Source organism: Lathyrus oleraceus, chromosome 4 (assembly GCF_024323335.1).
Source record: "Lathyrus oleraceus cultivar Zhongwan6 chromosome 4, CAAS_Psat_ZW6_1.0, whole genome shotgun sequence".
Lineage (NCBI taxonomy): Eukaryota > Viridiplantae > Streptophyta > Magnoliopsida > Fabales > Fabaceae > Lathyrus > Lathyrus oleraceus.
The window spans coordinates 60655141-60681202 of record NC_066582.1 but is presented as its reverse complement, the minus strand read 5'-3'; the positions used below and the strand labels follow the sequence as shown (position 1 = coordinate 60681202).

Sequence of the window (26062 nt, the reverse complement as noted above, 5' to 3'; positions counted from 1 at the left end):
GAAAGTATAAATTCTATCTTCTCGTCACCTACCTCAAAGGTCAACTTTCCTCTCTTGACATATATTATGGCTCCTGCAATTGATAAGAATGGTCTACCTAGAAGGATTGGTATATCATCATCCTCTTTAATGTCCATGACAACAAAATCAGTAGGGATAAATAACTGACCTATCCTAACAGGGACATCTTCTAATATGCCTATCGGATACTTAACAGATCTATCGGCTAATTGAAGTGACATCTTAGTAGGTTGTAATTCTCCTAAGTTTAACCTCTCATAAACTGCTAAAGGCATTAAGCTCACACTAGCTTCTAAGTCTAGAAAATCTTTTTCAATGACATGACTTCCCAAAACACAAGGAATGGAGAAATTTCCAGGATCTTTATCTTTTTTGGCTAACTTATTCTCGGAAATAGAATTGCATTCCAAGGGCTTCGGATCGTCGAGTCTACGTTTGTTGGTAAGGATGTCTTTGAGAAACTTGGCATAAGAAGGTATTTGGGTGATGGCTTCTATGAAAGGGATTTCTACGTGAAGCTTTTCTATAACCTTAATGAATTTCTGATACTGGTTATTGATCTGGGCCTGTTTGAGTCTTTGCGGATATGGTATCGGTGGTTTGTATGGCGGGGGTGGTACATAAGTTTTGTCTTTAGGTTCTTTTCCCTTTTCTTGACTTTCATGTTTTTCATATTCCTCTGGTTCCTTCACTTCGTCCGTGGGTTCGGTATATTCCTTAGAAGTTTTGGGTTCACTCAATCTTGGGTTAAATGGCTCATCATAAGCGGTCCCACTTCGTAGGGTAATGGCATTGGCTTATCCTCTCGGATTCTGTTGAGGTTGTCCAGGGAACTATCCTCCAGGTGTAGTCTGGGTTTCAAGCATCTTATTGTGAGTAACTATTTGGTCAACCTTGGTTCCTAACTGGGTAATCAGTTCGTTAACGTGAATGTTTTGGTTCATGAACTCTTTGTTTTGTTGGGTTTGAGCAGTGATAAAAATTTCCACAATTTTCTCAAGGCTCGACTTTGGTGGCACAGGTTGCATAGGTTGATTTGGTCTTGGGGCTTGGTAACCTGGTTGTCTCGGAGGTGCAGTATTTTGGATAGGGTTATTGTTCTTATAGGAGAAGTTCGGGTGATTCCTCCATCCAGGGTTGTAGGTATTCGAATATGGGTTCCCTTGGGCGTAGTTCACTTGCTCAGAGTTGGTTTCGTTTAAGAGACTGCATTCTACAAATTGGTGTCCTTTGGTTCCACATATCTCACAATCCAACGAAACTGCAGCTACAGTATTTGAGTTTATACACATATGCTCAACCTTGAGGGCCAGCGCGTCCATTTTAGCTTGCATCATGTCTATAGAGCTTAACTCATGTACTCCTCCTTGGGTTTCCTTCTTCTCAACTGTCGCTCGTTCAACTCCCCATGATTGATAATTTTGAGCCATATCTTCGATGAGGGCATTAGCTTCAGGATAAGGTTTGTTCATCAGTGCGCCGCCTGCGGCAGCATCGATGGTCATCTTAGTATTATAGTGAAGTCCATTATAGAAGGTCTGAATGATTAACCAATTTTCTAAACCATGATGTGGGCATGCTCTTAACAACTCTTTATATCTCTCCCAAGCTTCGAATAGCGATTCTCCTTGATTCTGGGTAAATCTGGTTATTTTTGGTTTCAAAGAACGGCGGTCTTACTTGGGGGAAAGTATCTAGCAAGAAATACTTTTCTAAGGTTTTCCCAAGTTGTTATAGAATTGGGTGGAAGGGAAACTAACCATGATAGGGCTTTATCTCTGAGGGAGAAAGGGAATAATCTTAAACGGATCGCCTCAGGAGAGGCTCCATTGGTTTTAAAAGTTTCTGCTAATTGGAGAAAGATTTTTAAATGTTGGTTTGGGTTCTCAGTAGCAAGACCTGTGAATTGTCTCTGTTGCACTAATTGCAACAGGGAGGGTTTAAGTTCGAAATTATTAGCTGGGATGGTTGGGTTTACTATACTAGAGCTAGGTTCTTCGTTGGATGATTGGGCGAAATCCTTAAGAGGTCTTTGATTTTGATCTTCGGCCATAGCTCTCCTAATTCTATGGAAAAATAAACATGCGCGAGCGTAACATTCAGGTTCCGCCAGAGGATCTACTAAGCTTCCGGTGTTGCGAGTCCTTCGCATTGACCGGCAGGTAACAACCTAAGTCTAAACGATATAACAACAGGGTATGAAATTTGACGAAATTGGTCCCCGGCAACGGCGCCAAAAACTTGATGCGTGTTTTTCGCAAGTATACAAACGCGTCAGAGTAATATAAAAGATTGTCGAATCCACAGAGACCAAATGTCAATCTATCGTTATTTATTGTTACGGTGTTTATCTAAGGTGATCGAAACAGGTTTTTTAAGAGTGCACAATGAAAAAAATAAAGTATTAAATTAAATTCAATTAATAAAGACAGGTTCGAATGTAATTCACATAATCAATTAATAATCCAAGTACTTGCTAATAGAATTACTTATGGGCAGTGTTTCCTACTTTGAAAAGAACCAATTTAACGGGAACTGTCGCTTTCGCGTATTCAGAACCGAGTTGTACTCCCTAATCAAACCCTCTTATTGTCACTTATAAAAAGGCGTGCATTACGTTAGAGTAGTAAACCTATTTTTAAGAAATATAGTGTCTTGACTAAGTTGAAAATTATTTTGACCTGGGTTTCTTAACCAAAAGAGGTTCTCACGAACCAGACTCTAAAGTTATAAACGCGTCCGAAAATAGTTTTAAAATCACTTTTCTTTTTAAGTTAAAAAACTCCTAATGAACTAAACAAAGTGCTTTCGCTGTATTTGAAATAGTTAAAAACAACTAAGTTTAAACAGACGTCAGACGGCTTTCGATCTTACCCAACAGAAATTAAGTGCGGGAAAACTTAGGTTGAAAGTCAAAATAGCCCTTAAGTGTTTCTACGAACAATTGTACGGATTATCGGTTCAATTACGATCCTTACATTCTAACCTTTATAGGTTTAGTCAGACATGATAAAGTAAAAATGCATTTTAATTTTTATCATAAAAACAGATAAATAAAAGACTTTAAAGGTAATAAGTGCGAGTGCAGGAAAGTAAATAAAAGTAGTGCGAGTGCGAAAAATAAGTTAAAGTAGTGCGGGTGCAGGAAAGTAAATAAAAGTAGTGTGGTGCCAGAAATAAAGGAAAGTAGTGCAGTGCAAGAAATAAACAAAGTAAAGTGCGAGTACGGGAAAGTAAACAAAATAAAGGCAGTGCGGGAAAGTAATGTAGACAAAGGTAAAGCAATAAAACCTGCTCCAATCGAAGGGTCGAATAAAGTGCGTAACATAAATGAAAATGGCGGCAGGATTAAACTTCCTTCCAAAGTGCTCCAAACTCGATTACAGACTCGATTACACAGTGTGGCAACACTCCGATGTGAAGCGATTACCACTTTTACACAATACTGATATATGCCTAGTTGTAACTAAGTTTGGATGATCAAACAAATGAAATCAAGGTTCTATTTATAGGCAAGAAAAGAACATGGAGATTACAAGGATGCCCTTAAGTTTGAAAATGGGCGGGAACCATTTTGTTCTTGTGGCGCCCACCACAACATCATGGCGCCCGCCACAGGAGGAAATTTCAGCGCCCAAGTGGAGATCGTGGGAGGCGTGGCAGTTGAGGAGAGGTTGAGACTGGGACACGTCATGGTTGGATCCATGGCTCCCGCCACAGTGGGAGCCACGAGTGTAAAATGCTAATTTTATGGCTTTTTAGCTCATTTTCGCTCCTTTTCTCGATCGGGGCTCCAATCAGATTGAAAACCTGAAAACAAAGACAAACATAGTAATAACATAACAAAATAACAATAAAACAACTAAAATGCATGCGAAATCGGGGTCGAAAATACGGTGAATTTCAGTGTCATCAATGATGTTTTTATATGCATGCATGTATGGAGGAAAAAGGATTGCAAAAGATTTGAAATAATTGTGAATTTTGGAAAAATTTGTTGCATAGGTCGACCTATGAAAGCCATGTGTCGACATGTTCGATGCATGTGCAGACCTATACAGGTCATGCATCGACCTATAAAGGTCATGTGATGCATATGTGCCAACCTGTAAATGTGGCACATCTAACAGAGCCTACAAGCTTAAATAATGAAGTAAATGAGTCGACCTATGAAGTGGAAGTGTCGACACATAGAAAAAAATTGCTTCTATGTGTCGACCTGAAATAAGCATGTGTCGACCTATAGGTTGAATTTTCACAAAAGTTGTTTTTGATGCATTTTTTATGCATGCAACCTTTTCAAACTTGTTTCAAAATGCTTTTATGATTCCTAATTCTAAGATACATATTAATAATTAGATGATACATTCCAATATACATAAAAACTAAAGTATCCTAGTTTTGACATCGTGCAAAATACATCTAACGAAAAGTTGCACTCAGAATCTTGTGGACGATTAACATATTCAAATGAAATAAACTATCAGAAGAATCATTGCATAAAGGAAAAATTTTCATTAATCAAATTAGAAGAAGTACAATATTTATGGGATTACATAAGTTTGTCTAGTTCAGAACAATAACCCCTAGCTGCTACAGAATCCTCCTAGTCAGGCACAAACTCCTCACTCCCTTCATCGGATTCATAGAAGAACATCCTTCTTGGAAATTTTTTCTTATTATTATTATTCCTCTTCTTATTCTTCTTATTATTGGGCTTCCTTACTCTCAGGACATCACTAATAGCAACTGACCCAGATGGTTGGGCCTCCTCAGTGGAATGTTGAAGGTGTTGTTCCTAAGTAACGGGTTTTTCCTCAGCATCGAGCTATGTTGGGATAATGCTCTTAGATTTCTATGGTGGAGAACTCATGTTGATATGAAGATGAGAATGGGTTGGGTGAAAAGATGCGAAGCATGTCCATGAAGGTATGCTTTTATAGAGGAGGTTGAGTGACTTGTACATTGTAATTGTAAGATGGAACCTTTATTGATTTAACACATGCAATGATTACTTTTGATGGTTGATATTCTTGAATAACATGTGGTTGTCTTGAGAAACGCAGAAATATTTCAACCATTATAGTTGTTTCTATTTATTGGGAATATCAAAGGTTGTTAGAATTCAATTTTTCCCAAATATTTTTTTATTCCTTCATTTTTCTCACTTTTTATTGATGACAAAAGGGGGAGAAATTTATGGGAATATTTAAGAATATTAAAATTATTTTCTAAATGCTTTTAATTTACCTGAACCCTAATTATTTTGATATTGTTTTGATATGAACATGGGGCTTACAAACCTCAGGCTCTGATGTTATCAAGTTAGTTAAACTGACAAACCATTATTCTTAATTACATTTGTTTATCATTATCAAAAAGGGGGAGATTGTTGGAACAAGATTTTTCAGATCCCTTGGGCTTTGATGATAACAAAGTATTTAGAGAACAAATGGGTATTCTAACATATGTTCAAGTGTGTAAGATCACAAGCATATAATTAATCCTAATTGAAAGCACATGTGGAGAAGCAATATAACTCTGATTTTGATTGATCATAATTTGATGACTCTAAATGTGTTCATCAGCCTCTGAAGTTTTAGACTCTGGTCACATGTCTCAGCTTCTAGTGACAGCTCATGCTCTGAATGTGTGAAGAGCTTCTAATCTGTACATTATGCTAAAGCATGCTAGTCTTGTCAAATCCCCAAAAATTTACATAAAGTCAACTAGGGTTTCATTTTGCAAGGCTCAACGAATGGTGATGTGACCTCTTTAGTATGTTCTACCTTTTGGTAGATACCTAGTACTTCAAAAGGTGTTGTGAACAATGTCATTATTCAGCGAAAAATGCTTTTAACCATATACATTCTCGAACGTCTCTCTTGGCATGCTTCTTCACTAAGTTTGCTCTTGTGTTCAAACCCTCAAACGACTCTTTCTCTACCTCTATAAAAGGAAGATGAAAATTTGAAGGAAGGTGTACAATAACACAATACAATATCTTGAGCATAACTCTAAGCTTTCATTTGTAATTGTTATTTCATAAGATCTTAATATTTCTTATCTTTGCATATCTTAGAAATATTAGAGGTTAAGAACCTTTGTGCTTGTTGCATAATTGTTATACTTATGATTGTATATCTAAGTGATCGCGACTTTATGAGTCGAATTGGGGTACTAACTGCAAGTGCACAGTTCTATCGCGTAGTTTTAAAAGATATCGATCCCACAGGGACTTATGAATCGATATACCGTTTTCTAAGGTTACTTCGTAAAGCTAAGGCGGATGATACTTTGATTGTTTGGGGGAAAAGTAAAACTAAAACTAGATCTAAATTAAATATCAATTAAGCGGATATCGGTATGTAGTTCGTCGTAATTAGGGAATCAAATCTTCGTTGGTTTCTTGGTTTTAAAATAAATCTTTTCAGTAGACACTATTGATTAAAAGTCTTTTCTCAAACTCTCGCTCTGTTGAATAGACCATGACTTTATATTAACGTAGCTGTCACTTATTAGTTAAGTCCAAAATCACTTTTTGAAAGCAATAGAATCTATAGAAACTCTTTTTATTAAAATAATAACCGTTTAAACACCCTCGTCTCAAACTCTCGCTCTGTTGACTTAGATTATATAATTAAACTTAAATGCTTAACTCTCGTCCTCACATTTAACCTTTAAAAATACTTTTTGAAAAAGATTAGAATTTAATTAACTCTAAAAATTGCTTTCGCCCTGATTTAGAATTAATGTCCAATTTACACTGTCCAGTTAAAAACTCAAACTTTCGCTCTATTGCTTTTAACTTCTTTATGTCTTTTACTCTCGTACAAAAACTTTGGGATTAACCCTGTAAATTGAGGCCATAAAAAGAGTGACTTTATTTTTAAATGAAATTAAACCAACTTAGTTTCGATTCCTTCATTCCGCTTACTTTACATACCGATATCTAAATTAATTAGCCGGACATGCTAAACAGGTCTAAACAATCATCATGCTTAAATAAAACCATATCAGGCAAACAATATAAATAAACAGTAATGCAGGGCATATATAAATTAAAACAATAAATTAAAGAACCTGAATAATTAATAGCAATCTTGAACACTCCACCACAGACCGGTTGGATTTGTTCTTGAATTCTTCAATCGGACAGGAAAATAAAAACGAAGGAATAAAATTCTAGGATCTAACGTAAGGTTAGATCCAGTAAAAGATACACAATAGTTTCCGGTGTAGAAACTATTGTGTGAAAAATTAATTTAGTGCTTAAAAGATTGACTGGAAAAGAAAATAAAAATTGCAAATAAAGTAGAAAGCTGTAGAAAAGTAATGCTGTAAAATATGCTTGCACGGTGGAAAGAGACGGGGAGCTTCAGGGTTGGCTAAAAGCAACTATTTATATTAGTCTACTTTGTAACGGTTTCCAAAAGTCCTTTCCGTAAAATGGTCTTCACGTTCCAAGGGTCAAGCGTAAGAATAGGCTTCAACGTGCCTCTGTTGCGCTTCTAGAGCCTAAAATATAGGAGAGGGGTGTTACGGGCGTCAGACCATGTGTTACGCTCGTAACACAAGGTAGTAAGGTGTGACGCTCGTCACAGCTTGTGTGGCGATCGTCACAACTTCAGCGCTCCTGGCTTGTAATTGTGGGTTGGGCTTTTGCTTTCCTCATTTTTGCACCCCTTTTCTTCTTTTTTTCACTTTTGCTTCAAATAAATTACCTGAGATAAATAGAAGGAAAAATACCAAGTAATCTCGAATAAAATGAAATAAATCCAAACAAATAATAATATAATTTAATTAAATCGAGTCCAAAAATGTGATATTATTTCATGTTATCAAACTCCCCCATACTTAGACCTTTGCTTGTCCTCAAGCAAGATACAGTATAGAAATCGTTTAAAAATTTAGCCAGATGAAATTTCAAAACACACATCAATTCGTACTAGGTTGCAAGTAAACCTTGTTTAGAAGTAACATGGGTTTAATCTTGACATCAACAACTACCGTTACAACCTCAAATAACCTCACCTTATGAAAACCAGTTCGAGTCATGCTATTATAACTAGCCTAGTTCCTTTACTCTTATTTCACCCGTTTTCATTCTAGCGAAATCACATTAAGCCCTTTATCGTTTCGCGCACATAGTGGAGTGACCGGTTGGATTCTGATCCCCTTTTTAGCTTGAAGCTCTGGTACATAAGTTGGATAACTTCGTTATTTATTCCATTGCAAATTGCGGGGGATCGGACCATAGTCCGCCCTACCAAGTTCAGCACCAGATACCTGCTGAACCAACTCATAATGGATCTTTCGTATTATGCTTTTGTATGATCTGCAACCTTTAGATTAAATGATCTAGTAAGGATCACCTAACTTAATTAGTGCATTTCCTGATATATATATTTTTTTGTAATTTTGGGAATCATTCACTTATATTCATCGGCCCTCCACGTAGTTTGCTATTAAGATGGTGCTGACTTCTTGTATAAACTATCCGGGGTTACTATAAAACTAAAAGTTCAAGGGATTGGTATAATAGGTACTTTTTCCTGATCTAACATGTTGAGGTTTGTTTAGAGCGTTGGTATGGTAATAATTTTGTCTTGATTTTACTCAAGTTTTGTAAAATAAGCAACCTTTATATTTATTGATTGTGTTAAATTTTTGTTATGGCTCAAGAAAATTGAGGGGAATAGATAATGGAAATTTTTCACACTAGGGACTTAACTTAAAATAAATATATATTATAATAATTTTAATTTTTTTTATAATAATAATAAGAAAAGGAAATAACAATGAAAGGGAAAATAACATACTTGAAAAGGGAAGGTTGAAAGAACAAGGTTTTTCCCCCCCACACTAAAATGAAACATTGTCCCCAATGTTTCAAAGAAAACAAAAGAAATAGAAAGAAAAAGAAATTAAAGTCAATATTGTCTGCCGCCTCTTGTTCTTGGACCTGGTGATCGCTGACGTACTTCTAAGTCGTCAAACCTGTTGAACAACTCAGTGAACCGCTGGCCGGTTATGGCATTTCTTGCTTCCTGTTGTTGTTGCATCTGGCGCATCATTTGTATCACTTCGAGATTCTGCGCTTGCATACCATCGATAGCATCCATGATGTCATCGTTGGTTGCTGGCCTTCTTTGTCGACGACGTCGTGAGGATGGACCAGCTGCGTTATCGGAAGGGTTGAGCGGGACTGATTGTTGTGCAGGAACCTGATCGCCTTGCTCCATTTCTTCAAACTCGTTTGTAGGCGGGTTTGCGTGTGAAGGCTCGGTAGCTTCGGGAGCATTAAGGTCGTAGATGAAGCGGTTGGGGTTGGTGACATCTGTGAGGGCAATGTTGGGTAAAACAATGCTTGGGACTTCGTGGTTACTTACCATAAGATAATACCTTCTGCCTACCCTGTTTTTGATTAGGCGGCTGGATCGACAATAACTTATATCCATAAATAGGGGTGGGAGAGCTTGTAAATTTTGAAGTCGGTCCCCTAGATTTAAGCCAAGTGCTATTGTGGTTATTAATCCTCCAATCACGAAAGGTTGGCGGCCTCTAGCACATAGGGTGCGGATATGATGAAATAAGAAAGAAGCAGCGTTTACCTTTGTAGCCATTTCAAAGACGCAGTGGAGGAAGAATAATTCCTTGGCGTTGACTTTGTTGTTGTTCGGTCTTCCAAAAACTGTGTTTTGCAGGATGCGGATAAAGTACCGGATGGTTGGGTTATGTATATGGGAAGCAAGTAGTGCATCCCAATTATCGGTTTCCACACCGGATATTTTCCTAAAGAGGTCGAAGGCGTTTATTTGCCACTGGGAGTTCGGAGGGATTCTTGGGTGGACTCGGTCTCCTACAGGAAACTGTAGCATGGCACTCAGCTGATCCTGGGATAGTGAGTATTCGGTGTTGAACATGCGGAAGGTTGCGGTACCGGTTAAGTACTCGTCTTCACCGGTAGGAGTGTTGTAAGAATAAGAACTTAAAAATTCTAAGGTGAGAGATGGATAGGTAGGTTGATTATGAGTGAATATAAAGGTTAAATCAGCAAGGCGGAGCATCCATTGGATACCTTGAAGTAATCCTAATTCTTGTAAACAATTTAAATCAGGATACCTGATAGATAGGACACCTCGATGTTGGAAACGCTCGAACTGCTCCCTTTGATAATTATCATCTTCGGATCGGAAGATGATATTTCTGAATTCTTGGTTTCCCGCCATACTGATAAGTGGGTTGAAAGAAGTAGAAGGTAAGAAAATGAAATGTATTTTATAGAATGGTTTGTGGTGTATGAAGAAAGGTATGGTGGGTATTTATAGGAAAAAATTTGGAAGTTGGAAAGGGAGTGGGTGAAAAATAAATAAATATGGGTAAATGTGAGTAAATGGGTGAATGAATGGGGAAGGTAAAAAGGTGGGGTGGTGTAACGGTCGTGTCTCCAAAGGTTACTAACGTTCACCTAGTCTGAAGGTGTTACGCTCGTGACAGGGGCGTTACGGGCGTCACAGGCACTTGGTGTGACGACCGTGAAGGAGTGTGTGACGCTCGTCACACAGTAAGTTTGCAACGGTCACTTGGTTGCGTTCTTCCTAATTTTTTTTATTTTTTTTTTACTATTATATTTTATTTTATTTTATTTTTTATTTTGTTTTGCTTATGCTTATTTTATTTTGCTATTGTAATGCTTTTAAATTTCTTTGCATGCTATTCTACTACCATAATATATGTATTTCTTTAACATGCATAGCATATAGTGGATATCATTATTTGTAATAGAAATTGCATAGATCAAAATAAAATAAACCAATAATGCAATAGCTTCATAAAATAATCATAATGTAACATTGGAAAAATTGGAAAACAAAAGCAAACATGCGAAAGAAAAACAAATACTAATATTAAGAATAATGCGAAACAAAATTAATAAATAGCCTAAACTAAAACTAAGTAACTAAGAAAAACAGCTTCTAGCCACTTGCATGATCTCTGGCTGGAGGAGCAAAGGAGTTAACACGGTTTAGCAACTCGTGGAATTGGTTTGTCATACTGCTCATGTATCCCAGAAATTCTTGTCCCATGTTAGCTAACTCTTCTCTGAGGGCGTCTTGTTCTGACATCAAGGATTGAATGATGGTGTTATAATTATCTCCGGGCATATGATGTCTAGGATCAGGTATTGCCGACTCTTCGGTCGGGATAGGTTCAGGAGGGGGGTCAATATCATAATAACCAGATGGTGTCTGAGGGTCAGACTCAGCATACAGCATCTGGTCGTCACAAATCTCATAGTCCTGGATGGATTCAGTAGATCTAGCGGGAGATGGTATTCCGTTCAGGTTGTAGAGCCAGTTATTGCGGTTATGAACACTAGTCCTCGGACTAGGCAAGGTGAATAGGCAAAGAACTTGGTTGTTAATTATAAGCTCAAACTCTTCAGGCCCGAGGTTTTCTATAAACATAATGTTGAAGAGGAAAGGTATACTCATAGTCGCAATGTCACAAAAAGGGCTTAGGTCAAGCATAGGTTGACGTAATCCGATAGCATTACCAATCATGGTTATCAATCCGCCTATTTGAATTGGTGCTCGTTCATCTTGGATAAGGCGGTCAAAGTTCGCCAACATAAAAGTGGCACCATTCACATGACGGTTCTGGGAAGCACAAAACATGATGAAGAGTTCATCACGTGATACTGTAGTAATATTTGACTTCTTCCCAAAAAGGGTGTGGGCCAGGATCTTATGGAAATAACGAAAGGTCGGGTTATGTATGTTTCCAGAAAGAAACTCATGTTCCTCGGGGTCGTCATTTCCAGTCAAATTTCCCCAAAAATGTTCAAGTGCTCTATATTCAAAAAGGTTTTCTTGGCTCACTGTGAATGTATCAAAAGAGGTAGGGAAACCTAAAAGGTTGGTAAAATCTTGAATGTTAAATTGATACTCCATGTTGAACATTCTGAACTGAATGAAACCTCTGCTTATTCCTTTTCCATGGCTGGGTAGATAGATCAGAGAACTAAGGAATTCTAGAGTCAGTCTCCGGTAAGTGACGAATTGTCTTCGGATAGGAGTGGTTTCCCACCCTATTTGACTCAGCAAATACAAGACACTCTCTCTTAGTCCAAGGGCAGTCATTGCCCAATCATCAGCATACAAACTAGGTAGCATCTCTCTCTCTGCTAGTTCCTCAAACTTTTGTTTCTGAGCTTTCCCTCTGAATTTGATACCCATACGATCAATTTGTCCCATCAGGTTAGTGTTAGCTAGAGAGAAAAAAAACAAGAGTTTTAGTCAGGATTTGGCCAAATGCCGAAAGAAGAAAAGAAGAAAAATAATTTATAAGTTAAAATAAATTAAGAATGAATACTAAATAAAATTTAAAAGAATAATTAAAGAAGAAATAAAAATAAAATAAAGAATATTTGTGGGTTGTCTCCCACGAAGCGCTTTGTTTAATGTCGCAAGCTCGACACAAAAACTATCAAATATAATCTGTAACTTCTGGAGGCATTTCGTCTAAGTGCAGGACTTGTAAATCTTCATTGTTCTCTGCATAATGATAATGTTTTAGACGCTGCCCGTTTACGATAAATGGTTCCATAGATTTGCCTTTAATTTCCACAACTCCACTTGGAAAGACATTGGTGATTTGGAAAGGGCCTGACCATCTAGAACGTAGTTTTCCTGGGAATAACTTAAGTCTAGAGTTGAACAAAAGGACTATATCGCCTTGTTTGAAGATTTTTCTGGATATACGTTTGTCATGCCATTTTTTCGTTCTTTCTTTGTAGATTATGGCATTTTCGTAGGCGTCTTGTCGAAGTTCCTCTAATTCGTTTATGTCAAGAATTCGCTTTTCACCAGCGGCCTTATAGTTTAAATTTAGATTTTTAATAGCCCAGTAGGCCTTATGTTCTAATTTTACCGGGAGGTGGCAAGATTTTCCATAAATAAGCTTAAATAGGGTTCTCCCTATGGGAGTTTTGTAAGCGGTTCGATATGCCCATAAAGCTTCTGGTAGTTTCGATGACCAGTCTTTCCTTGAGGTGGCGACTGTTTTTTCTAATATTTGTTTAATTTCTCTGTTAGACACCTCCACTTGTCCACTGGTTTGAGGATGTTAAGGTGTCGCTACTCTATGTCTTACACCATACTTAAATAGTAGTTTTTCGAGTATCTTAGATATGAAATGTGATCCACCATCACTGACTACTATTCTTGGGACCCCAAATCTTGGAAATATTATATTCTTAAAGAGTCTAGTTACTACTCGTGTGTCGTTTGTTGGAGAAGCTATAGCTTCAATCCATTTTGATACGTAGTCAACCGCTACGAGTATGTACTTGTTACCGAAAGAAGGTGGAAAAGGTCCCATGAAATCTATTCCCCACACGTCGAAAATCTCTACTTCCAAAATGCCCTTTTGTGGTATCTCGTCACGTCTAGATATGTTTCCCGTGCGTTGACATCTATCACATTTCTTGATAGCCGCATGCACATCATTCCATATGTTTGGCCAATAAAGACCGGCTTGTAGGATTTTGGAGCAGGTCTTGGATGTACTTGCATGTCCACCATAAGGAGCGGAGTGACAGTGTTGGATTATATTTTCTATCTCTTCTACAGGTATACACCGACGGAAAATACCATCGGGGCCTCTTTTGAAAAGTAAAGGGTCATCCCAGTAATAATGTTTTATGTCATGGAAGAATCATTTCTTTTGTTGGTAAGATAAATTAGGTGGAACTATTCCGGCAGCTAAATAATTGACGAAGTCAGCGTACCATGGTGTAACACATATAGCTAAGATGGTATCTACCTGTTTATCAGCTTTATTTTCTTCCAAAGTAGCTATAAGTTTATCGTACGAGAAATCATTGTTGATCGATGTTCTTTCCGGTTCCAGGTTTTCGAGTCTAGAGAGGTGATCTGCTACTACGTTTTCAGTTCCTTTTTTATCTTTGATTTCCAGATCGAATTCTTGTAGCAACAAGATCCACCTTAGGAGTCTAGGTTTAGCATCCTTTTTTGTTAAGAGGTACTTAATGGCGGCGTGGTCAGTGTAAATGATTATTTTAGCTCCGACCAAGTAAGAACGAAATTTATCTAGTGCAAATACTACTGCTAAAAGTTCTTTCTCGTCGTGGCGTAATTCATTTGTGCTTCATCTAGAGTTCTACTTGCGTAATATATGACGTGAAGTTTTTTATCCTTTCGTTGTCCTAAAACAGCGCCTACGGCGTAATCACTTGCGTCACACATTATTTCGAATGGTTCATTCCAATCCGGGGTCTGCATTATTGGTGCGGAGATCAATGCTTGTTTAAGCGTTTGAAATGCTTCTAAACATTTATTGTCAAAGATGAATTCAGCATCTTTCATTAATAATCCGGTCAAAGGTTTAGTTATTTTAGAGAAATCTTTAATGAATCGTCGGTAGAAACCGGCGTGTCCTAAGAAGCTTCGTACTTCTCTCACAGTTTTCGGAGGTTGGAGGTTTTCGATTACTTCTATTTTGGCTTTGTCTACTTCAATTCCTCTATTTGATATGATGTGTCCTAAAACAATTCCTTCTTGTACCATAAAGTGACATTTTTCCCAATTAAGTACTAGGTTTACTTTTACGCATCGCTCTAGAACTCTTTCTAGGTTTTCAAGACATTCTTCAAAGCTTTGTCCGCATACGGAAAAATCGTCCATAAATACTTCCATGATATTTTCGAGAAAATCGGCGAACATTACCATCATGCACCTTTGAAAGGTTGCGGGAGCATTGCACAAGCCGAACGGCATTCGTCGATAAGCGAAGGTACCAAAAGGACATGTGAATGTTGTCTTTTCTTGGTCATCAGGGTGAATTGGTATTTGAAAGAAGCCTGAATAACCGTCTAGATAGCAGAAATGAGAATGTTTTGCTAATCGTTCTAACATCTGGTCTATGAATGGTAAAGGGAAATGATCTTTTCGGGTTGCTTTGTTTAGTTTCCTATAGTCAATGCACATTCTCCATCCCGATTCGATTCGTTTGGTTATAGTTTCTCCTTTTTCATTTTCAATAACTGTTATACCTCCTTTCTTTTGTACTGCGTGTACAGGACTAACCCATTTGCTATCAGATATAGGATATATGATACCTGCTTCTAATAACTTTGTTACTTCCTTCTTCACTACCTCACTCAGGATCGGGTTTAGTCTCCTCTGATGTTCCCTAGAGGTTTTACAGTCTTCTTCTAGCATGATGCGATGCATACAAATCGAAGGACTTATCCCTTTAAGATCGGCGATGTTGTATCCTAGTGCGGTTGGATATTTTCTTAAGATATGTAGGAGTTTTTCGGTTTCGAGTTTTCCTAGGTCTGCATTAACTATTACTGGTCGTTCAAGTTCTAAGTCTAGGAATTCATATCTCAGATTTTTGGGAAGTGTTTTCAGGTCGAGGGTTGGTTTCTTAAGGCATTGTGTAGGGTCTGGTGTTATTGCTAAACATTGGTTAAGTTTGTCTTCTACACGATAGTCAGACAATTTGTCATTTTCTAACTCTGTTTCTTTTATGCATTCATCGATGATATCCATGAAGTAACATGTGTCTTCTATTGCAGGTGCTTTCAAAAATTGGGAGAGAATGAACTCAATTTTCTCTTCTCCTACTTCGAAAGTGAGTCGTCCTCGTTTTACGTCTATGATAGCACCGGCGGTTGCTAAGAATGGTCTTCCCAATATAATGGGTGTAACCTCATCTTCTCTAATGTCCATAATTATAAAATCGGTTGGGATGTAGAATTGTCCTATGCGCACGGGAACGTTTTTAAGAATTCCTACAGGATATCTAACGGAACGATCTGCTAATTGCACAGACATTTTAGTTGGTCTTAATTCTCCCATTTCCAGTTTCTTGCATATGGATAAAGGCATAACACTGATACCGGCTCCTAAATCGCATAAAGCCTTATCTATGACAAATTTTCCTATGTGACAGGATATAGAGAAACTACCAGGATCCTTAAGTTTTGGAGGCATATTCTGGATTATGGCGCTACATTCAGTAGTGAGTGTAACGGTTTCGCTATCTTCAAGTTTCCTTTTATTAGAAAGAATTTCTTTTAAGAACTTAGCATACGAGGGCATCTACGTAATAGCTTCTGTAAACGGAATTGTGACGTTTAATTGTTTCAGTAGGTCAACAAATTTTTTAAATTGGCCCGCATCTTTGGTTTTAATAAGCCTTTAAGGGTAAGGGATAGGTGGTTTATAAGGTGGTGGAGGTACATAAGGTTCTTTCTTTTCTACGGTTTCCTTATTACTCTCTTCCTTTTCCTTAGGTTTACTTTCTTCCTCAGTTGACTTTTTAGAGTTTTGGTTTTCCATCCTTGGATCAGACGGTCCTTCTACTTCCGTTCCACTTCTTAATATGATTGCATGAGCGTGGCTTTTCGGGTTAGGTTGGGGATGTCCAGGAAATGTACCAGTTGGGGCAGCAGTAGGCGCTTGTTGTTGAGCTACTTGTGAGATTTGTGTTTCCAGCATTTTGTTATGGGTAGCCAGGGCATCTACTTTACTTGCTAGTTGTTTGATTTGTTCGCTAGTGTGTACATTCTCGTTTAAGAAATCTTTATTGGTTTGCTGTTGAGAAGCTATGAAGTTCTCCATCATGATTTCCAAGTTGGATTTCCTAGGAATGTTATTGTTGGGTGTAGATGGGATCGGCATTGGATATCCCGGAGGTATAGCTGGGGCTTGATTGGGAGCTTGTCCTGGTGCGTATAAAGCATTATTACTCTTATATGAAAAATTAGGATGGTTCTTCCAGTTAGAGTTATAGGTATGCGAGTAGGGATTTCCTTGAGCATAATTCACTTGTTCTGCTTGGATTCCTGTAGGAGTTGACAATCTGCAGGAGTGTGACCTTGGATTCCACAGACTTCGCAATTTTGAGTTGCGGCAACCACGGTGACTGGAGGTGATACATTCAAACTTTCAATTTTCTGGGCAAGAGCTTCCACTTTTGCATTCACATGATCAAGGCTACTTATCTCGTACATGCCACTTTTCGTTTGAGGTTTTTCTACCATTGTTCGGTCGCTTCCCCACTGATAATGGTTTTGGGCCATGCTTTCGATAAGTTGATAAGCATCGGCATAAGGTTTATCCATAAGCGCACCACCTGCGGCGGCGTCTATTGTTAATCTTGTGTTGTACAAGAGACCATTATAGAAGGTATGAATTACTAACCAGTCCTCTAGACCATGGTGTGGACAAAGTCTCATCATGTCTTTGTATCTTTCCTATGCTTCGAAAAGAGACTCGTTATCTTTCTGTTTAAATCCATTTATCTGGGCTCTCAACATAGCTGTTTTGCTTGGAGGAAAATATCGAGCAAGAAAGACTTTCTTCAACTCATTCCATGTTGTGACTGAGTTGGAAGGAAGAGACTGAAGCCATCTTCTAGCTTTATCTCTTAACGAGAAAGGAAAAAGACGAAGTCGAATTGCCTCTGAAGTGACACCATTAGCTTTAACAGTATCAGCGTATTGGACAAATACGGATAAATGAAGGTTTGGATCCTCGGTAGGATTTCCAGAGAATTGGTTCTGTTGCACTGCCTATAGCAGCGAAGGCTTAAGTTCGAAGTTGTTTGCTTCGATTGCGTGTGGAGCAATACTCGAATGCGGCTCATCTTGCGATGGAGCGGCGTAATCTCGAAGAGCACGAGTTGGTTCTTCCATCTCGGGTATCGGTGAAGGAAGAAGATTTTTGAGGTCGGGCACTTCGATAGGAGGGAGATTGTTTGCAGCACGATATTCCCGAATTCGTCGTAAGACTCGGAGATATAGTTCAATGTCGTTGATTCGTAAGTAAAACGGATCGCCTTGTGAGCGAGTGTGTGGCATACAAATCAACGAAAGAAGAAGAAATAAAAATTGCCTTAGTCTCTACAGCGTAACAGAAGAGTTACGATATCGACTAAATAAAAGTCCCTGGCAACGGCGCCAAAAACTTGATCGCGACTTTATGAGTCGAATTGGGGTACTAACTGCAAATGCACAGTTCTATCACGTAGTTTTAAAAGATATCGATCCCACAGGGACTTATGAATCGATATACCGTTTTCTAAGGTTACTTCGTAAAGCTAAGGCGGATGATACTTTGATTGTTTGGGGGAAAAGTAAAACTAAAACTATATCTAAATTAAATATCAATTAAGCGGATATCGGTATGTAGTTCGTCGTAATTAGGGAATCAAATCTTCGTTGGTTTCTTGGTTTTAAAATAAATCTTTTCAGTAGACACTATTGATTAAAAGCCTTTTCTCAAACTCTCGCTCTGTTGAATAGACCATGACTTTATATTAACGTAGCTGTCACTTATTAGTTAAGTCCAAAATCACTTTTTGAAAGCAATAGAATCTATAGAAACTCTTTTTATTAAAATAATAACCGTTTAAACACCCTCGTCTCAAACTCTCGCTCTGTTGACTTAGATTATATAATTAAACTTAAATGCTTAACTCTCGTCCTCACATTTAACCTTTAAAAATACTTTTTGAAAAAGATTAGAATTTAATTAACTCTAAAAATTGCTTTCGCCCTGATTTAGAATTAATGTCCAATTTACACTGTCCAGTTAAAAACTCAAACTTTCGCTCTATTGCTTTTAACTTCTTTATGTCTTTTACTCTCGTACAAAAACTTTGGGATTAACCCTGTAAATTGAGGCCATAAAAAGAGTGACTTTATTTTTAAATGAAATTAAACCAACTTAGTTTCGATTCCTTCATTCCGCTTACTTTACATACCGATATCTAAATTAATTAGCCGGACATGCTAAACAGGTCTAAACAATCATCATGCTTAAATAAAACCATATCAGGCAAACAATATAAATAAACAGTAATGCAGGGCATATATAAATTAAAACAATAAATTAAAGAACCTGAATAATTAATAGCAATCTTGAACACTCCACCACAGACCGGTTGGATTTGTTCTTGAATTCTTCAATCGGACAGGAAAATAAAAACGAAGGAATAAAATTCTAGGATCTAACGTAAGGTTAGATCCAGTAAAAGATACACAATAGTTTCCGGTGTAGAAACTATTGTGTGAAAAATTAATTTAGTGCTTAAAAGATTGACTGGAAAAGAAAATAAAAATTGCAAATAAAGTAGAAAGCTGTAGAAAAGTAATGCTGTAAAATATGCTTGCACGGCGGAAAGAGACGGGGAGCTTCAGGGTTGGCTAAAAGCAACTATTTATATTAGTCTACTTTGTAACGGTTTCCAAAAGTCCTTTCCGTAAAATGGTATTCACGTTCCAAGGGTCAAGCGTAAGAATAGGCTTCAACGTGCCTCTGTTGCGCTTCTGGAGCCTGAAATATAGGATAGGGGTGTTACGGGCGTCACACCATGTGTTACGCTCGTAACACAAGGTAGTAAGGCGTGACGCTCGTCACAGCTTGTGTGGTGATCATCACAACTTCAGCGCTCCTGGCTTGTAATTGTGGGTTGGGCTTTTGCTTTCCTCATTTTTGCACCCCTTTTCTTCTTTTTTTCACTTTTGCTTCAAATAAATTACCTGAGATAAATAGAAGGAAAAATACCAAGTAATCTCGAATAAAATGAAATAAATCCAAACAAATAATAATATAATTTAATTAAATCGAGTCCAAAAATGTGATATTATTTCATGTTATCACTAAGTATAGTGGTTACCATTTCTACTAAACTATTTGTTTGAAGTAAAGTAAGTATATTCCATGCATGCTTGAGCAAGGAAGTCTCTTGTATGTGTACTTGAGCAGTGAAAGTTGATTGAGTAGAAGTCTCTTACAAGGTTGCTTGAGCAGAAGTATCTTTCAAGGTTGATTGAGCAAGTGAAATCTCTTACAAGTATGCTTGAGCAAAGTGTAATTTACTGATTGTAGTGAAAATCTCTTGTTGAGGCAACCAGGATAATCTTTGTGTGTTGCTTGCATTTACTTCTGATACTTATTATTTCGTTGCTGCTACTAAGATCTGATATCAGACTCTGAACGTAGTTCAGATTCTGAAGTTGCTTATCAGAAGAAAAAAGAGTTTTGGAATACACAATTCAATCCCCCCCCCTTTCTTTTGTATTTTTCTCACCTTCACTTCTTCCAAGTGTTCGACTTGTCTAATGATAAGTGGTTATATCATTTTTATTAGTCTTCTTTCCTTCTTATTTTACCGTTTTCGTTTGCTTTCCTTTCATTTTACCATGTTTTACGCTTTAATATTGTTTTTCCTTTGTTTTCAGGTCATAATATGAATTTTAAGAGAAAGAGGGACGAAAAGTGGACAAAACACGGAAAAAGCAGAAGAACTGGAAAGTCTCCATACAAAAACCATAGGCTTGTTACAGGCACCCGTAATGGCTATTACGGGCTGTAAAAGGGCTTGCTCCTGCAACCCTACTTTGAGGAACCCTAATACTAAAACCAGAGGTCTGTTACGGGCACCCGTAATGGCTATTAAGGCCCCTAAAAGGAAGGCGAGCTTTCTCCTGATTTGTTTCCTTTTCCAGTCTGATTCCTTCCATTTTAAGGCTTTTGATTACTTGAATATATGATCTTTATTGTGTGTAATTGGCATTGAATATTAGAAAACTCTTACCATGTTTAGAATTTAATATAAAACCTTATAGGTAATCTTGAGTGTTTATTCCAATTTTTGGTTTTATGCTTCTTTTTACCCCATTTTGTAAAAGTCTCCATTGGAGCAGCTCGATCAAGTTATCAATTCAAGTTCTTCTTTTTCATTATTTAGGTTCTTATTTGTCGCTTTATTTATCTGTTTATCGAGTATGTTTTCATTTGTCATAATCCTTTTGTTTGGATCACTCCTCACCATTAGTGAGTATTCCTCTAGGGACTAAGGGTTATGAACTCTATCATATGATTATGTCCATGACTTAAGCTAGTCCCGGGAATTCCACACTTCTTATTTTAGGAGTCTGATTTTTATTCAAAACTCGCTACGAGAGTAAGAGTGTTGTCTTTAGGTGTTTTCCTTACACTGAAAGGGTAGAGGCAGCACCGGAAAGTAGGTTTTTAAATGGTCAAGTCCGAAGTCACGAAAGTGATCGGATGAAATTGAGAAAAGTTCCAATTTTTAATAGTTGCACAAATGTAAAGATAACTAATAAACGTTTCTGTGTGAGTGAAAGCCGACAAGCGTCTTGTTCGTTAGAGGTAGGGCAATAGGTTGGCGAAAGTAGGTGTTGCCATAATAATCTATTTTTCTATAAACTGAGTCAAGATTCTCATATAGAATTGCTTAAGTCATGTGGAGAAGTCTAAGATAGGATTCATAATCCTAGGTCTTGTTTGCTTTATATTTGTTTACAAATTTAAGTTATTTTTCCAAAAGTGCTTTTCATTTAAGTTGTTTTAACTTAAGTACTTTTCACTTAGTTTTTTCTTTAAAACCCATTTTCGATCACTCTAGATTTACACCGACGGGATAGAAATCGGTACTTAACCATTGGTCTCTGAGGTTCGATACTTTTTTACTACTCTGACATTTGTCGTACGCTTGTGGTGTGTCATCTAACTCTATCTTCTAATTGGGTTGTATCCCTTAGGTATTAGGTATATAAATTCTTACTAAAGGAATAATCTAAGCCACTTGCATCCATTTCGACTAACTCATGTTCAGGAACTTGAGTAAAATAATCTGACTTCATTAGTCTAAACTTATTGAGATAATAATTTATGGGTTTAGACTATTTTCATTTCACACTAGCTAACTCTTTCAGGCTAATTTTTTACTAGCCTATGTAAAATTGCTCATTGAACACTCTCTAGTTGATTCAAATCATGTATAAAACTTGGGGTGTAATTTGATATTGTGCTTGTTTATTAGGAAATGGTTGAATTGGTATTGGAGGAGTACCAAAGAAGTCAGCAATTTGACTCATTTGGTATGCTAATTGTTGGTAACTATCATTGGTATTTTGGGTCAAAGGATTGAATACCGTACCAATTTTTTGGTTAAGCATATTAACCATGTCATGGTTACTATCATCCTTTTGTTGTATCACAGCCAACAAAGATGATCGGTCACCATTTCCATTGAATTCCCGACGGTAATCCGACATATTTTCATCACCTTGGTAAGATTTATGTTTGTTTTTAGTTGCATTTGAGTCAAGTATCAAGTTTTGTTGGTTTGGTATTACATTACATGCGATTACGAGTTTAAGTCAAAAAGACCTTGTTTATGCTTCGTTTGGGTAGTGTCATTGTTCCAGGTTCAAAAGCAAGAATGGTGAAGTTCGGGACACTCTGAAGGACGAAAATATGACAGAACAGCAGGTCAACACGGCCACCCGTGTGCCACCACACGGCCGTGTTGCTGGCCAAACAGAGAAAAAGATGAAGCAGACAGCAGAAATCAACACGGCCACCCGTGTGCCACCACACGGCCGTGTTGATTAAAACAGTGCATTCACACGGGTGCCCGTGTGCAGGAACACGGCCCGTGTTGTTGCTACTGTAACTGATGCGAAAATAAATAAATCATGAGGATCCACACGGGCGCCCGTGTTCCACCACACGGCCGTGTGTTTTGCACGCAGTTGGAAAACCTAATTTTTGCTATTTGAATGGGTTCTGCTCAGCAAGGGTAGTTTGGACTTTTAGCTTTGGAAAAGGTCATCTGAAGCTATAATAAGACTTGGAAGAGAAAGAGAAAGGCACCTTTTGACAGACGAACGAAAGCATTACAGTGGAGAAGATAGCGAATACAACGGATTCGAAGACGGCGAGATTCAACGGTAGCCACCATTGAAGATCAAATTCTCCTAATTCTTTGTAATGTCTAATCTTTACTTTATGAATTCTTTAAGTACTATGAGAGGCTAAACCCCCTGATGCTAGGGGGTGGTCCTGATGTTATCGTATGTTATGAATGTGAACCAATGATTCCTTGATTACTATGTTATGTCTTTCAATTTAATTGTGTGATGTTATTATGCTTTTGTATCGGACAAATACAAATTAATCTATGACTTCCAATAACAGGACTGTGATTGGTAGGGTTTTCACACAATTGGGTTTATGAATGCATCATCTAGGACTAGTAACTTTCATAAATTACCGTAAACCTTGATATATTGTATGATTAAAACCAATGATTAATTGAATGGACATTTGAGTAAGAATTGGTAGTTTAATAGTTTCTCACTTAAGGACTTAAGTAAGAACATTCTGAGGTTAGGTGATTGAATGTATCATAGGCATTAAGGAAATCGGGATAAATTCATAACGGGCTAACTCAACCACTTACCCTAGCATCTTTTATCTTAATCAGTTATTTTTACTATCTTCGTGTCACTATTCGCAATTCCAAAACAACCAAACCATTACTTTTTGTTCTGATAGAATCAAATTAGAATAAGTAATTCCTACGCAATCCTCGAGATCGATACTTGGAAATAAAACTCCTTATTACTACATCGGTGAAAATAGTACACTTGCTATTTTTCCGATCAAGTTTTTGGCGCCGTTGCCGGGGATTGCCAAACTACATATTTTAATTTTTATTCTATCGAAATTTTGTTGTTTACCAACTAAAATTTATCTGTGACAATTTTGTGATTCAATTCTAATCGTTGTCTAACTTGTTTATGCGAGGTAAGGCCTCAGCTGATTTTCATTTTGACGCAGAACCAGAGAGAACATTGCGGGCAAAGCTCAGAGAAGCTAGAAGAAAGAAACTGGCAAACTCTGACAGCGAAGAACAGGCCACACCGAGAACACCAGCTTCTGTTCACTCCGAAAAATCTGAGTCAAACACAGATTCCCATCCAGACACTGTTAATATGGCTGCAGACCCACCTCCACCAGAAAGACTTTTAGGTGACTATGGCAGACAGAATAATCCAGCTGTGCGGTTGACCATTGTGAATCAACCTGTTAATGTTGCTCACTTCCAGTTGCAGCCGTCTACTATCCGCCAGTTAGAAAGCAAACCTTTTGCGGGAAAGATCAATGAGGATGCAAACAAGCATCTGCAGAGGTTTCTGACTATGACTACATCATTGAAAATTGATGGGCATTCTGAGGAAGCAAAGAGATTGGTCATGTTTCCATTCACGTTATCTGAGGACGCTGAGGAATGGTTTTATTCCCTACCTGCAGGAAGCATTACTACATGGCAACAAATGGAAACAGCATTCTTGAATGAGTATTTTCCTGCTTCTGTGTATATCCGTAAGAGGTATGACATTGTGAACTTTAAACAGAAAGAAGGAGAGACACTTGGAGATGCCTACAAGAGATTCAAAAGATGTTTAGTTGCATGTCCTACACATAATCTGGATGAAACTGAACAAATGCAGAATTTTGTGAATGGGCTGAAGATGAGAACTAAGCAACTCATTGATACAGCTGCTGGTGGCTCGTCTAATTTTTCTACAGCAACCGGTATCAAAAAAATCATCGAAGCTATTGCAGCAAATGAGCATTTGGAATTGTATGACCGTACTGTAAATCAGCCGGAGGGAAAAATTGACTTGAAATTAGCAAATCAGGTAGTGAAAATGGAAGACCAGATTGCTGCTGAGGTTGAAAGGAGATTGAAAGCTATGAACTTAGGTACCCAGACTGTTGCTTAAATTCAGCCGGTTCCGACCATGATTTGTGAAATTTGTAGTGGACCACACTTTGCCATGCATTGTGTTGCAACCGCAGAACAAGTGCAAGCTATAAATTACCTGAGGCAGAATAATCCCTATTCAAATACATATAATCCGGGGTGGAAAAATCATCCTAATTTCTCTTGGAAAGATCAGCAAGGTAATGTTCAGAAGCAAGAACCTCCACAACAACAATATCAGCCGCAACAACAACAGTATCAGCAACAAGTACCAAAGAAAGCGGATTGGGAGATTGCTATAGAAAAAATGGCAGCTCACAACATCCAATTCCAGGAAGAAACTCGAAATAATCAGAAGAACACCACAGCATCAATAAAAAATCTGGAGATTCAGATGGGTCAAATTGCCCAACAGTTAGCGTCAAATTCCCATGCACCTGGCACGCTTCCTAGTGGGACAATTGTTAACCCCCGTGATCAAAGTCACATTAAAGCTGTGGTCACCAGAAAAGGAAAGGCTAAGGAACCACAAGTTGACGAGCAGGTTGAAGAAGAGGGATTGTTGGAAGTTGACTTAGAGATTAGAGAAGAGCCAAAACAGACTGAAGAAGTGTTAGGCGAGTCGACAAGCCAGCAAGAGAAACAAAAACCAAAAATCATTCTCCCTTTTCCGACAAGAACAAAGAAGAAAGATCTCCATGAAAAAAACTTTGAAAAATTCTTAGAATTATTCAAGAAGCTTGAGATCAACATACCTTTTGCCGAAGCTCTGGAACAGATGCCGATCTACGCCAAATTCATGAAAGACATCATATCAAAGAAAAGATCGATCAACAGCGAACCAGTCATGCTAACTGAAACTTGTAGTGCTATTTTGCAGGGCCTAAAAATTCCAATGAAGAAAAAAGATAGAGGTGCAGTCACTATTCCATGTAGCATTGGAGATAGATCCTTCAAGAAAGCACTGATCGATTTAGGGGCAAGTGTGAGTCTGATGCCCCTCTCAATTTACAAAAAACTTGGGTTAGGAGAGGTGCAGGATACTCGCATGACATTGCAGTTTGCGGATCATTCTATGAAGAGACCATATGGTATAGCAACAGATGTTCTGGTGAAGATTGATAAATTTGTATTTCCGGTGGATTTTGTGATACTTGAGATGCCGGAAGATGAGGAGATTCCTCTCATATTGGGAAGACCATTCCTAGAAACTGGAAGATGCATGATAGATATTGAAGAAGGAACGATGACCCTCAAAGTTTACGATGAAAAGCTCAAAATTGATGTGAGGGATGCTATGAAATTCAAAGAGGACGAAGGGGCGAGTAAAAGTATCGAAGTGTTAGATACGGTTTTTGCTCAATCTATGCAGATTACAACACCCAGGCTTCCGTTGGAGAGAGTTTTAAGTTTA

At 37.8% G+C, this 26062-nt stretch overlaps 1 non-coding gene and 1 pseudogene across 1 annotated transcript; both read left to right on the top strand.

Annotated features, from left to right (window-relative positions):
• The first annotated feature begins 1581 nt into the window (after positions 1-1581).
• LOC127077721 (uncharacterized) lies at positions 1582-1682 on the top strand (annotated as a pseudogene).
• Positions 1683-17270: 15588 nt separating this feature from the next.
• LOC127077099 (small nucleolar RNA R71) lies at positions 17271-17377 on the top strand. Its single transcript, XR_007787083.1, has one exon. It is a non-coding gene; the product is annotated as a small nucleolar RNA R71 (small nucleolar RNA).
• The last annotated feature ends 8685 nt before the right edge of the window (positions 17378-26062 follow it).